The 13800-nt window shown below is 36.6% G+C and overlaps 1 long non-coding RNA gene across 1 annotated transcript in view; it reads left to right on the top strand.

The window, feature by feature from the left end:
* LOC138848537 (uncharacterized) overlaps positions 1 to 5200 on the top strand; it is a 41867-nt gene extending 36667 nt beyond the window's left edge. Inside the window, exons 2-3 of the long non-coding RNA XR_011386413.1 lie at positions 976 to 1019; positions 3314 to 5200. This is a non-coding gene — a long non-coding RNA (uncharacterized lncRNA). The remainder of the gene's footprint in view (positions 1 to 975; positions 1020 to 3313) is intronic.
* The last annotated feature ends 8600 nt before the right edge of the window (positions 5201 to 13800 follow it).

Here is a 13800-nt window from a genome sequence, read left to right as displayed (position 1 = left end):
CAACGGCAAAGGAAGACCTTTCTCTCTCTGTCTCTCACTGTCCACTCTGCCTGTCAAAAATAAAAAAAAAAATCACTTTGTTGATAGAAGCCAGTTGGCCATCCTTTATAAGACACATAATATGTTATGCAAGTCATAGAATTTTGTTGTGAGGACTAAAATGAATTTAGCAAATTTATACTGCTTAATAATAATCATTTCATGGGATGTCCTGCAACGAAACTAAATATTTTACAAATAGTTTTCAGTACCCAGAGATGCTTGTCTTTATTGAAAATATCTTTAAGGGTGAGCATTTGGCTTAGTGGCTAAGACACCACTTGGTATAATTGTATCCCATATTAGAGCACCTGGGTTCAAATCCTAGGGTCCACTTCTGTTTTCTGTTTCCTGAATGACAGATTGTGGTCCAAGTACTTGAATCCCTGCCACTGCTGTGGGGGACTCAGATTGAGTTCCTGGCTTCTGGCTTTGTCTTAGTTCATAACTGGATGTTGCAGGCATTTGGAAAGTGTATTAATGGGTAGACGAGATATCTCTGTCTCTCTTTCTCTGCCTTTCAAATAAAAAACGAATTTTAAAAATATCAAACTTTTATTTCTTTCTATCAAACATTATGAATAACTTTGTTTTTCCTTTTGCTTTGGCAATCAGAAAGCTGAATCTAAATTCAATCATATGTTCAGTTAGTATGAGTGGCATAATTTTCTTTGTCCCTGAATATCACTCTTTCTAGTTTAATCCCCATTGAATAACATTATTGCACTTTGAGTTACCTAGAAACTATCACTAGGAAAAACATTAAATTACAAATTGATTTTCAAATGCAGATATTCTATTTAAACAGATAGTATTTTAACCATTCTAATTTTTAATTTTACCATACCCTTTTTGTATTTTATTTTCACATTTTAGCTTTTTAATTTTATTTGCTCATTTTAATTTTTGTCTGTTCTTCCTTGAATCTTTACTCAGAAACAAGTTCTGGACCCTGAGTTGTGGATACTTTAGTCTAAACCGTAAGTTATTTCTCTCCACATGAATTCCCTGTAATGTATACAGTGTATAAAATGAAACATGTACATTAAACTACAGGAAACAATCAATTTTGTTCAATCACTTATCACCTGTCAGTGAAGTCTATACAGGGGATTGTGATTAACTTGGACACCGACTGAGGTTTAGGCTTTGCTTCCGCTGCTCTGAAAGGCGGCCAGGGTGCTTCCCCCTCTCAGGGGAGGAGGGCCTGTGGGAGCTGGGCGCCCAGTGTTCCTGGTCACAGGAGGGCGGCCTCGGCCACTGTTCCTGAGCAGCGGAGCTGCTGCCCTCAGACGTCCTCACTCGCGCTGGCAGCCTTATCCTTGTCAGGAAGAGGTACCTGGGCTGTGATTTTATCCCATTCGCCATCTCTCACCCAGCGGAGGAGCTCAAGAGACACGCACCCTCTTCAATGGGGAGGTAAGACCTCCTTCACGGCTGATCCTTCTAGTGGCTTTTTCCAGCATGGGAATCCTGAGGCAAGCCCAGGATAGGAGCAAGCCCTGGCCTCAACGTCCCAGCACACAGGCTTCCTGTGCCCACAGAATTAACTCACAGTTACTGTAGCCAAGCAAGGAGGTTAAACGGAAGTGAACTCGGCCTGCAGAGGGCAGTCACTGCACATGCGCACGGAAGACCAGTGGCCGCCAATAATCAGTGCCTATGTTGGGTCCTCACTTCTGAGCGATGGCCTTCCTTGCTTCCAAAATGGGTGGGCCCTGGTGACAGCAGGCAACATTTCCAGAAGTAAAAATTCAGATCTGGAACTTCAGGAGGCTGAAGACCTTGTACCTAATAAGTTTCCCTAAATTCTCTGTGCCTCTGAAGTACATGTCACTCTGTCCTAGGCAGTTTCTTTGGGAATTTAATAGCTGCAGCAAAACTGTGTTTTCATGACTTTAGACACTGGCCATATGTGTTACCAATTACGATTTTAGAAACAGAAATCAGTGCATATTTGTGTTATTTCAATTTTTATTATTTTTTATATATAGGAATCACCAAAGAAAAACATATAGTTAAATAAACTGTTTTCTAAATGGAAACAGAGGGTATAAATTTTAGTAAGACTATGTTGCTTCTCAAATGTTGCAATTTCAATCTGGAAAAATAGTTTGATTCAAAACCTTAGAATATTATAGAGCTAGAAACAGAATGTTTTAGGCAGCTCCTCCTTTCAACTCTTTCACAAGTCAGAAAAATAAGTTAAGTTTTCATCTAGAATACCATTCAATTTAGGGAAAAATTGTAATATGGGGCATACAGGTAAGAAAAATCAGTTAAGGAAACTTTTAAAAAATTGTTCAGTAAGAAATGTAGGAGGTAGAAAAGAGACATTTTGATACAAAATTTGATATTGAAGACTTACAAAATAGATAAGTGCAGTTTGAAAATGTTTCCTGTCACCATTTAGAAAACAGCAAGCCTATTGAGAATAAACACAAATGAAAGGAAATTTCTTTGAAAAACACCAAAGATGAAATGAAGCAGAGGAATTAAGATTTGTTTAAAATATTCTCTCAAGTGCTTAATAGGTCTCCACGAAGAAATGGAGTTTAAACCTTTTAGGACAGTTTTGGATGTTGGCATTCTGGGTAAAAAGATACTACAGCATTTTCTTGCCAAAAAAACATGTTTTTGAAAGACCAACCTGCCTTGATAATTCATTAGATAATTATTAAAGTTCTTGCAAAGTATAGAAAATGCACTAATGTTTCATAATATAATACTTAATCATAATGGTAGAAATAATGTTGTAACTAACTTCTATTCAGATAAGTGACTAACTCAAAATGTATGTTAGAAAATAATTTTATAGACTAAAATATGTAGAAATATAAGATATTCATAAAAATTATAATTGAAATATGAACATTAAATCAGTAACTTTATAAATCATAATTATATTTTGAGTTTATTACTATAATGGCACATAATATTTTGCTTTATCTTTATTGAGACATTATATAATACACTGACATTTCTTCAGTTTGTTTGGGATGAACATCACCTTCAGCAAGAATTTTTATTAAATTTTTAATATTTTTTTCAAAATGAAATTACATGTTTAATAATATCAGATCTGTATATAAGTTTAACAAATGAAAAGTTACAATGTAACAAAGAAGAGCATAGTTTGTTTCCCATTATAACTCCCTGTATTTTCACACTATCATAACTGTAAATTCACTTCTTCAGTCCCCTCTGCTCACTCTGCTGTGGCATGACATGACTCTGTCTTCATGTGACTGAACTGGCTTATTCTCATTTCTAGCATAGCTCCTCCTGTCAGCTGTGTCATCCTACTGCAAGATAGAAACTGGCATGAGAGGGATGGTGACCTAAACTAATATCTAAAGACAGATCAGAACCCATGGCCTCCTCAGCCCACAACCACTGTAAGTACTGCTGAGCATGAGAATATCTTATTGTTAAAATTGTCTCTGACCAAGTTAGCTGAATGGTGACTATCACTTGAAATGTGGCTGCCTGGTCACCAGGGTTCTAAGTTCTATCGTGTTCTATCACTAAGAAAATGATAACACCTTTACTCCCCTTACCTGATCCATCTCCTCTAATAGGGAAACCCCCAAGAATCCTCCATTGATTTCCCAGGCACATTAGCAGGGAGTTGGATTAGAAGTGGAGCAGCTAGGACTTGAATTGGTGCCCCTAAGTGATGCCAGCGCTGCAGGCCGGGGCTTTAACCCACTCAACAGCACTGGCCCCTAATGGTTCTTTTTGACTTTCCTGTCTCCCATGTTTTCATTAAAATGGTATTTTATTCTTATACAAAAAAAGAATATTAAACAAATAGCATTCTACCACCACCTGTATTATAGATAAGCATGTAGCTAAAATTTCTTTTAAAATTATGTATAAAATTCAAAACCTAAACCATATCCCCATGAATCATTCATTCATCAATTAATTTAAACTTTTAAACTATATTCTGAATACCTGTATTCTTTCCCATGCTAATACTTCCTACCTAAGAATTGACTCATATAGACTCATTTAATTTACTCTAAAGTTGGATTTATTTTAATCGCAGCATTATAAGTATGTAGCAAGTTAATATGTAGGTAGCAAGTAGATAATCTCTTTGGAAATCTTCAAAGTGTACCTAGATAAAATGAAAACCCATTAACCATATGAACAAAACATTATTGTCCAAGTATCTGGACTTCAATAGCAGATATACCTATATTAGAATTCCAGTTCTGTTAACGACATCTTGAGTGCTTCCAGACAATATCATGTCACTTTCTAATCTTCATCATCTGTTTCAAAAATCAGGATAATAGAAACATATAGAGTGTTAGTGAAAATTCAATGATGTAAGTAACATTTACCAGTCTCAGTGCCTGACACAAATTCATGGCTCATTCATTGAAGATTTTTAGGTGTAATCCATTTGAGATTACTTCTGAACTTAATACAGCAGAATGGGAGGTCCAAGATGGCTGAATAGAGATAAGATGTGCTGATTTTGACCACAGGAAGATAACAGAAAGAGGGTGAAGTAACTGCATTTCCAGGACAGAGTTTAAGAGAAGTTTGCAGTGGAAATCCTACAGAAAGTAGGAAGACTCTGTGGAGCATGGACAGTACAAATACATAACAGTGGGTGGGGACACCATGGGGAGACTCTCGCAGCTGGATCTGGAGAAGACAACATCTTCTTGGAGCTAGGTGAGCTCTATCTGTGACATCTTGTGTCACTGGTGATTTTGCTGAGGGAGAACCATGTGGACAGCATTGACGTTGAGTCAGGCCTGGTGAGATAGTGAGGGGCAGTTTTCCCACCTTACCCTGTGACAGGAGAGCACACTGATTTCCTCCCACTCCCCCACAAGGGTGACTGGTGACTAGCAGGAAGAAAGTGCCATCTTATTAAGGTGAATAAGGCTGCTGCAGCTCACATGTGCATGATTAGGTTTTATTTACTTATTTATTTATTTTTATTTAAGGAATACAACTTCATGCATTTAATATATACAGATTTGGGAATGTGATGTTCTTCCTCCCACCTCCCTCCCATACTCCCACCTTTCTGCCTCCCCCCTCTTCCTTTCCCATTATTATTTTTTAAAGATTTATTTATTTATTGGAATGTCAGAGTTATACATAGAGGGAAGGAGAGGCAGAGAGAGAGAGAGGTCTTCCATCCACGGGTTCACTCCCCAGTTGGTTGCAACAGTTAGCTCTGCGCCATCCTTTCACTCTTAGCCCCTGGCAACCTGTAATATATTCTGTGCTTATGATTGAGTTTCATGGATTCCACAAATAAGTGGCATTTATATTTTTCTGTGTTATGTCAAGAAGCCCAATGTCCACATTCATACTTTAGGGTCCATGTTGTGACAAAATGTCACAATTTCTTTTTTAAGGTTGAATGTCATCCCATTTTTTGTGTGTATCATTTTTTCTCTTTTCATGTGTTGACAGACAATGCAGTTATTTCCGTATCTTGTTCTTGTGAACAATGTTTACATGAACATGGATGTACAGATGTATCTTTAAGATAGTGATTTTATTTCTTTTGGATACAAATCCATTAGTGGGATTGCTTTGTCATTTGTTCCATTTTTAGAAGCACCTCAATAGTGTTTTCCATAGTGGATATACCAGTTTACATACCTACAATTTATGCGTTCCATTTTCTCCACATCTAGTTCAATACTTGTTAGCTTTCTTCTTATTCTTTTTATTTTATTTATTTGACAGGTAGAGGTAGAGACAGCGAGAGAGAGAGACAGAGAGAAAGGTCTTCCTTCCATTGGTTCACTCCCCAAATGGTCACCACGCCCAGCGCTGTGCTGATCCAAAGCTAGGAGCCATTTTGTGCTTCTTCTTAGAATCCCATGCGGGTGCAGGGGCCCAAGCACTTGAGCCATCCTCCACTGCCCTCCCGGGCCACAACAGAGAGCTGGAATGGAAGAGAAGCAAGTGGGACTAGAACCCAACCCCCATGTGGGATGCTAGCACCACAGGTGGAGGATTAACCAAGTGAGCCACAGCACCAGCCCCTTTTTTCTTTTGATAATATCCATTTTTACATTTGTGAGGTGATAAGAATTGTAGTCTTGATGAACAGTGCTGAGCCCTTTTTTAAAAGATTTATTTATTTATTTGAAAGACAGAGTTACACACACAGAGAAGGAAAGGCAGAAAGAGAGGTCTTCCATCCACTGATTCACTCCCCAGTTGGCTGCAATGGTTACAGCTGTGCTGATTGAAACCCGGAGCTAGGAGCTTCCTCCAGGTCTTTCCATGTGGGTGCAGGGGCCAAATGACTCAGGCCATCTTATACTGCTTTACAAGGCCATAGCAGATAACTGGATTGGAAGTGGAGCAGCTGGGATTCAAAGCAGTGCCCATATGGGATGCTGGCACAGCAGGTGGAGGCTTTACTCACTACACCACATTGCCAGCCCCAATGCCGTTATTATTTTCAAAAGATTTATTTATTTATTTGAAACGCAGGGTTACAGAGAGGCAAAGGCAGAGAGAGAGAGAGAGAAAGAGAGAGAGAGACTTTCCATCTGCTTGTTCACCCTCCAGATGGATGCAAAAGTTAGAGCTACATAAATCTGAAGCAACAAGCAAGGAGCAGGAGCTTCTTCCAGGTCTCCCACATGGGTGCAGGGGACCAAGGACTTGGGCCATCCTCTACTGCTCTCCAAGGCCATAGCAGAGAGCTTGATTGGAAGTGGAACTTCTGAGATTCAAACCAGCACCCATATGGAATGGCACTGCAGGTGGTGGCTTACTTGCTACACCAAGCACCAGCCCTTCTATTCTTATTTTTTACAGAAATCAATTTTCAGTTAATTTTTATACTCATAAGACTGTCCCTATACTAAGTAGAAAGTTCACTGTTTAGTATGAAGAAAGAAGTAAAGAACAAAAACAAAAAAAGCATTGTTCCCCAATAGTGAAGGCACATGCTGTTCAAAATTATCATTTCTCAAAGTGTCAGTTTCACTCCTATGGATAACATTTTAAGTATTCTGTTACTTAACATAGATTAGAAAGACTATATGGTATTTGTCCTTTTGTGATTGGCTTATTTCACTAAGTATAATGGTTTCCAGTTGCAACCATTTTGTTTCAAATGACAAGATTTTATTATTTTTTTACCACTGTGTAGTATTCCATAATGTATATATACCATAATTCTTTATCCAGTCTTGAGTTGATGGACATCTGGGTTGATTCTATATCTTAGCTACTTAAAATTTAGCTGAAATGAACATGAGTGTACAGAGAACTCTTTCATATGATTTAATTTCCTTTAGATAAATTCCCGGGAGTAGGGTGAATAGGTCATATGGTAGGTCTATATTCATCTTTCTGAGCTATCTCCATACTGTCTTCCAAAGTGGCAGTACCAGTTTTCATTCCCACCAACAATGGATTAAGGGACACTTTTCCCCACATTCTTGCCAGCATTTGTTGTTTGTTGATTTCTACATGCTAGTTATTCTAACAGGAGTGAGGTGAAACCATATTTGGTTTTGATTTGCATTTCCCTGATGGCTAGCAAGCCTGAACATTTTTTCATTTGTCTATTAGCCATTTGAATTTTCTCTCTTGAAATTCAAAAATTCTTTAGTTCATTTGCCCATTTCTTAATCGGATTATTTATTTTGTTATTGTTGAGTTTCTTGAGCTCTCTATAGATTTAGGAAGTTAATCCTTTGTCAATTGCTTTGTTTGCAAATATTTTCTCCCATTCTGTTGGTTGTGTCTTTTTTTTTATCGAGTGCTTCTTTTGCAGTGCAGAAGCTTCTTAGTTTGACGTAACCCACATGTTAATTTTGGCTTTGATTGCCTGTGCTTCTGGGGGCCTTTCTAAGAAACCTTTCCCTATGCCAATACCTTGCAGCATTTTCCCAAAGTTCTCTAGTAATTTGATGGTATCACCTTATTGATTTAGGTCTCTGATCCATTTTGAGTGGATTTTTGTGTAAGGCATAAGGTTTTGTTTCATACTTCTGCATGTGGAAATCCAGTTTTCCCAACACCATATGTTGAAGAGACTGTCTTGGCTTCAGGAGTTGATGTTTGCTTCTTTGTCAAAGATAAGTTGATTGTAGATGTATGGATTTATTTCTGGGGTTTGTATTCTGCTCCATTGGTCTACATGGCTGTTTTTGTGCAATTGTCAGGCTGTTTTGATTATACCTGCCCTGTAGTATGTTTTGAGGTCTGGTATTGTGATTCCTCCCATTTTGTTTTTTGTTGTATATTACTTTAGTTATTTGGGATTTTTTGTGTTTCCGTATGAATGTTACTATCATTTTTCTAGATCTGAGAAGAATGTTACTGGTAGTCTGGTTGAAAATCACATTGAATTTATAAACTGCTTGCAGTAGTATGAACATATTGACAAGGTTGATGCTTCCATCCATGAACATGGAAGATGTTTACACTTTTTTATGCCTTCTATTTCTTTCTTTAATTTTTTTGTAATTTTCATCACAGAGATCATTGGCACCCTTGGTTAAATTTATTCCAAGGTGTTTTTTTTTTTTTTTTTTTTTTTTTTGTAGCTACTGTGAAAGGGATTGAACTTTGAACTTAGAAGTTCGTTCTAACTTATGGCATTGTCTATGTATACAAATGTTGCAGTTGATTTCTCAACGATGTTGCAGTGGATTTGTTTCTGAGAGAAGGAGTGTGGTGGAGGCAAGAGGTGTGGAGCCACCACACATACCCTGGGGAGTCAGGTGAAAGCAGGCTTGAGGCAAGCAGCCTGCGGACTCCTTTATTTCAGTTGCTATAGTTGCTTATATAGCTGAGAACAGCCAATCTGGTCAAGGGGCTGTCTATGCCCCCAACAAATCACAGCCTGTTGCCAGGCAGGCTCCGTTTGACAGGTGGGTTTCAAAGCCATTCCTGAGTAACTGACACTCACTTACCAGTGGCCATCTTGGCATGGCCTTCTCATTCAACCACATACAAAGACTCTTTATTTTTTTTTTAACAGGCAGAGTGGACAGTGAGAGAGAGAGAGAGAGAGAGAGAGAGAAAGGCCTTCCTTTTCCATTGGTTCACCCCCCAATGGCTGCTGCAAGCAGTGCACCGTGGCCAGTGCACCGTGCTGATCCAAAGCCAGGAGCCAGGTGCTTCTCCTAGTCTCCCATGCGAGTGCAGGGCCCAATGACTTGGGCCATCCTCCACTGCACTCCCGGGCCACAGATGAGAGCTGGGCTGGAAGAGGAGCAGCCTACACAGAATCCAGCACCCCGAATGAGACTAGAACCCAATGTGCTGGTGCCACAGGTGGAGGATTAGCCTATTAAGCTGTGGCACCGGCCAGCTCTTGATTTTTTTTTTAAGATTTTATTTATTCTGAGAGATAGAGTTACATACAGACAGTGAGAGGAAGAGACAAAGAAAGAAAGGTCTTCCTTCCATTGTTTCACTCCCAAAATGACCTCAATGGCTAGAGCTGAGCCAATTTGAAGCCAGGAGCCAGGTGCTTCTTCCAGGTCTCCCACGTGGGTACAGGGGCCCAAGGACTTGGGCCATCTTCTACTGCTTTCCCAGGCCACAGCAGAGAGCTGGATTGGAAGAGGAGCAGTAGGACTTGAACTGGCACCCATATGGGATGCCAGCACCACAGGCAGATGATTAACCTATTGCGCCACAGCACCAGCCCCAAGGCTCTTGATTTTGTGTGTTGATTTTATATGCTACTTTACCAAACTTGTTTATGAGTTCCAATCATCTCTTCACAAGCTATTTTGGGTTTACTATATATAGAATCATACCATCAGCAAATAGGGGGAGTTTGACATTTTCCTTCTCTATTTGTAGCCCTTTGATTTCTTTTTACTTACCTGATGGCTCTAGTTAAAACTTTCAGGTCTATATTAAATAGCAATGATAAGTGTGGGCCTCTTTATTTCTGGATCTAAATGGGAATGCTTCCAATTATTCTCCATTCAGTAAAAGGTTGGCTGTTGGTTTGTCTTAGATTGCTTTGATTGTGGTGAGGAATGTTCCTTCTATAACCAATTGACTTAAACTTTTCATCATAATTGGGTGCATATACATTATTCATTGTAATTGGGTGCATATACTTTAACTATAGTCACCTCTTTCTGTTGTATTGATCCTTTGACCATTACATAGTGTCCTTCTTTGTCTCTTTTGATGAATACAGTTCTTATTATAAGTGGTCATGAACATTAATCCTAGAGATTATCTTTTAAAGTGATTGAGGATTCAAAATTAACTGCAACAAAAAGTGCTTTTGCCAATGTAAAAGAGATGAAAACCTCTTGAGTATATCCATCCTTAAAGTAGTTGAAAATGTCAAACATCAATTTGCCTCATCCTATCTTCCCTGTTTAATGTTATATATTGTTAATATAAAGTTATTTTTGACATCACTGTTAAATCATATTTCAGTATCCATGAAATTGTAAATGTATATGTTATCTTAGAATTGATTTTTCTTTCCTGAGTAAGAGGTGATTTGTAGCATAGTAGGTTGTAATTTTAGTTAACATTTAGGATACTTGCCCTTATAACACCAAATCACATAAATTTGCTATATTTAAGATTTTTCTAAGAACATTTGAATTTATATCATGTTATTAATCTATCTGAAAGGGAGGTCAGTCATTGGAGAAGCAGCAGGCCACTTTCTCACAATGCTATGCATATCAGATAAACACATGTAATGAAATGGAAGGCTAATGGATGAGTTACTAAATATTAGAATACTTAATTTCAATTGAAATTAAATAAAAAATAAACTATTTCGTTCTTTTGGGCTACAAGATTATTGAGGAATTGTTGTAGGAGATAATTTATGATGAGAAATATGCTTATTTGTTGAATTTTTGACATTGGTTTATTTTCATAGGAGAATATATTCACAAATTATTAATTTTTATTTCTTCATGATAGGTTAGATGGAGTTATATTTGAAAATGAAAAAAGTTAAAGTTATTGCCAAGAAAATTACTAATAAACTTAAGATAAATCAGAACAAATGGTAGGATTGAAAAACTTTTTATCTCCAGATCTGAGCCCGTATGTGTCAAAATGTATTCTTTTTCCCCATAAAGCAAAATATGTAGTTAACTGCCCTCACTTTTCTTATTAATTCTGAAAATGTTTCACAGCTAAGTTGTTGAATTACTCTAAAATCTTAACTGCTCATAAGCCATTAGAGGGTTTTAATTCTTCCAATTACTTTTTAATGAAGAGAATAATTTTAAATTTTTCTTCCTTGAATTCTGTCTTGATAGTGGAAAATAATATTAATCTCAATTAAAAATTATGCATTTCAACATTATGATCCTTTCATTTAGTGTAAATTTTTGTCAATGTTAAACATACTGTTCTAAATGTATTGGTATTAAAATCATATTTAGACGTTTATACTTTATAAATAAACAGTGATGGGGAAAAATTGCAGAAGTGTGTAGTCTGTACTTAGCACAGAATAATTTTACATCTAAAGACCTTTACTTGTGATGCTATATACTGTTACATTATTAACACCTCACCTGGGATAATAAATGAAAATGAAAAGAAATATGATTACTTAGTTATATTACATTACCTTCACAGATATTATCCTAATTGCTAGACTTTTAAAACTTCCCCTATGGTGGAAGGAGCTGAAGTTCTTTATTTTATGTATACAAACAAATTTTATTAAGAAATTCAAGAAACTGACAGAAAGTCTAGTTAAGCCAAACAGTAGAACAAACTTTTCTACTTGTTAATTATTTAAAGAAATTGCTCTTGGTTCACCTGAACATATTTCTTGCAGCTCATTTCTGTGCGATGTGACATGAAACCAGTGGATGGAAAGAAATTTTCTTTTAATAAATGTGTTCGTTGTGTTAGACTTTGTAAGGACATTTTATGTTATCTGATAATGGTTCCACTATTCTTATTTCATTGAACTTTTTTTTCTTTCAGAATATTTTCATAGTAGGCTGAGAAACTCATGGTTAGAGTTATAGTTGATAGAAACTACTTGGGCTGTTGAGTATATTTTATGTTTTTGAGAAATTAGAACTTGATGCTATCACTCAGTTTTTCATGGATTGAAGTTTATGATTAAGGATGATGGAAAATACCAATATTTAGGAGTTAAAATTGTTGCTAAAATGGGATGGTAGTATTTTTCTTTGTTGCTCTTTCATGTAATATTTTAAAAGTAAATATACCTGACCTCAGATTGTGTTTTATAAATTATATTCTTCTATATTTGATTAAATTTCCTTTTCAATATTTCTCAGATCAATAATGTAAATTAGAGTACAATAGTATTTTATTGTTTAACTATTTTATCCCATTAAGGCTTCCATTTATTTAGATTTCCACTGAAAATCTCAGTACCTTATGACATTTTAGATTAATTCTGTACTGATGAAGATGCTCAAATATTTTAATAACATTTAATACATATTAAATTAATGTTTATTATGCTATTTCATATGCAATGGATTAATCATAAAATCACCATGAGTATGAACAATGGCACTACTGAAAATGAGCTTTAAACACAGGCTTGATTTAGAAAAGATAATACAGATGATTACTAACAGTGAAGGTGCAGAAAAATGTTCTTATCACTCATGTAAAAGTTAACTCTTTAAGAATTACATTTAATGATTCAGATTAGATTTACCAGGTCCATTTCCCACTACTTCTATAACTGATTTAGGTGAAGTGACAAGAAGTTTTGGCAACTACTCTTCATAAGTTATTTCTTGCCTATTTCCCTTCCTTATTATAAAATATCATAAGTAAAAGAAATATACTAAGAATTGTACCAAGATTTATGGCAGATGCATTTATACACTCTGACAGGCAAAATGCTATGTTTTAATTTTTGGATATCTTTATTTGTTGATATGTTACTGCATGTTCGGTCATATTCATTTAACCATTAGTTTTATTTTAGCCAAAGCCATATATCAGGGATCAAAAAATAGAAATAAATAAATATTTTTAAAGAACTTTACAATGTAGTGGAGTAACAAACATATAAACAAATGTAATTCAATATAATAATCCTCTGAAAAGTAGAGACACTTTTACTATAGCATAATAGGCTAATAAAATCCTTTTCCTAGGCTGGCACCATGGCTCACTAGGCTAATTCTCCACCTGCGGTGCCGGTACTCTGGGTTCTAGTCTCAGTTGGGGCGCCAGTTCTGTCCTGGTTGCTCCTCTTCCAGTCCAGCTCTCTGATGTGGCCCGAGAAGGCAGTGGAGGATGGCCCAAGTGCTTGGGCCCTGCACCCGCATGGGAGACCAGGAGGAAGCACAGGAGGAAGCGCGCCAGTAATAGCAGCCATTTTGGGGGTGAACCAATGGAATGAAGACCTTTCTCTCTGTCTCTCTCACTGTCTAACTGCCTGTCCAAAAAAAAAATCCTTTTCCTAGTTTTGGGTGCTCTTATAATGAAGAAGTGTGGGGTTTTTTCAAATTGTTTTTTGTTTATTGAGATGTTTATATCCTTTATTGTTCTTTTTCTATTTTTTGGATATTACATTGAATGATTTTCATTTGTTTACTTTTCCTTTAATTCAAAAGATATTCCATTTGGTTAAATATAAAGTATCTTTTTAGGTGTTACTGAATTGTTTGTTCACATTTTTGCTGAGGATTACTCATCTATAAAAATAGGGAATATTGTCTTGGTTTTCCTGAGTGTATTTTTTGATTTTAGTATGAGGATAATGCTGGCCTCACTGAATGAGTGGAGTGTTTC

Source organism: Oryctolagus cuniculus, chromosome 2 (assembly GCF_964237555.1).
Source record: "Oryctolagus cuniculus chromosome 2, mOryCun1.1, whole genome shotgun sequence".
Lineage (NCBI taxonomy): Eukaryota > Metazoa > Chordata > Mammalia > Lagomorpha > Leporidae > Oryctolagus > Oryctolagus cuniculus.
This window is presented reverse-complemented; position numbering and strand designations above follow the sequence as displayed.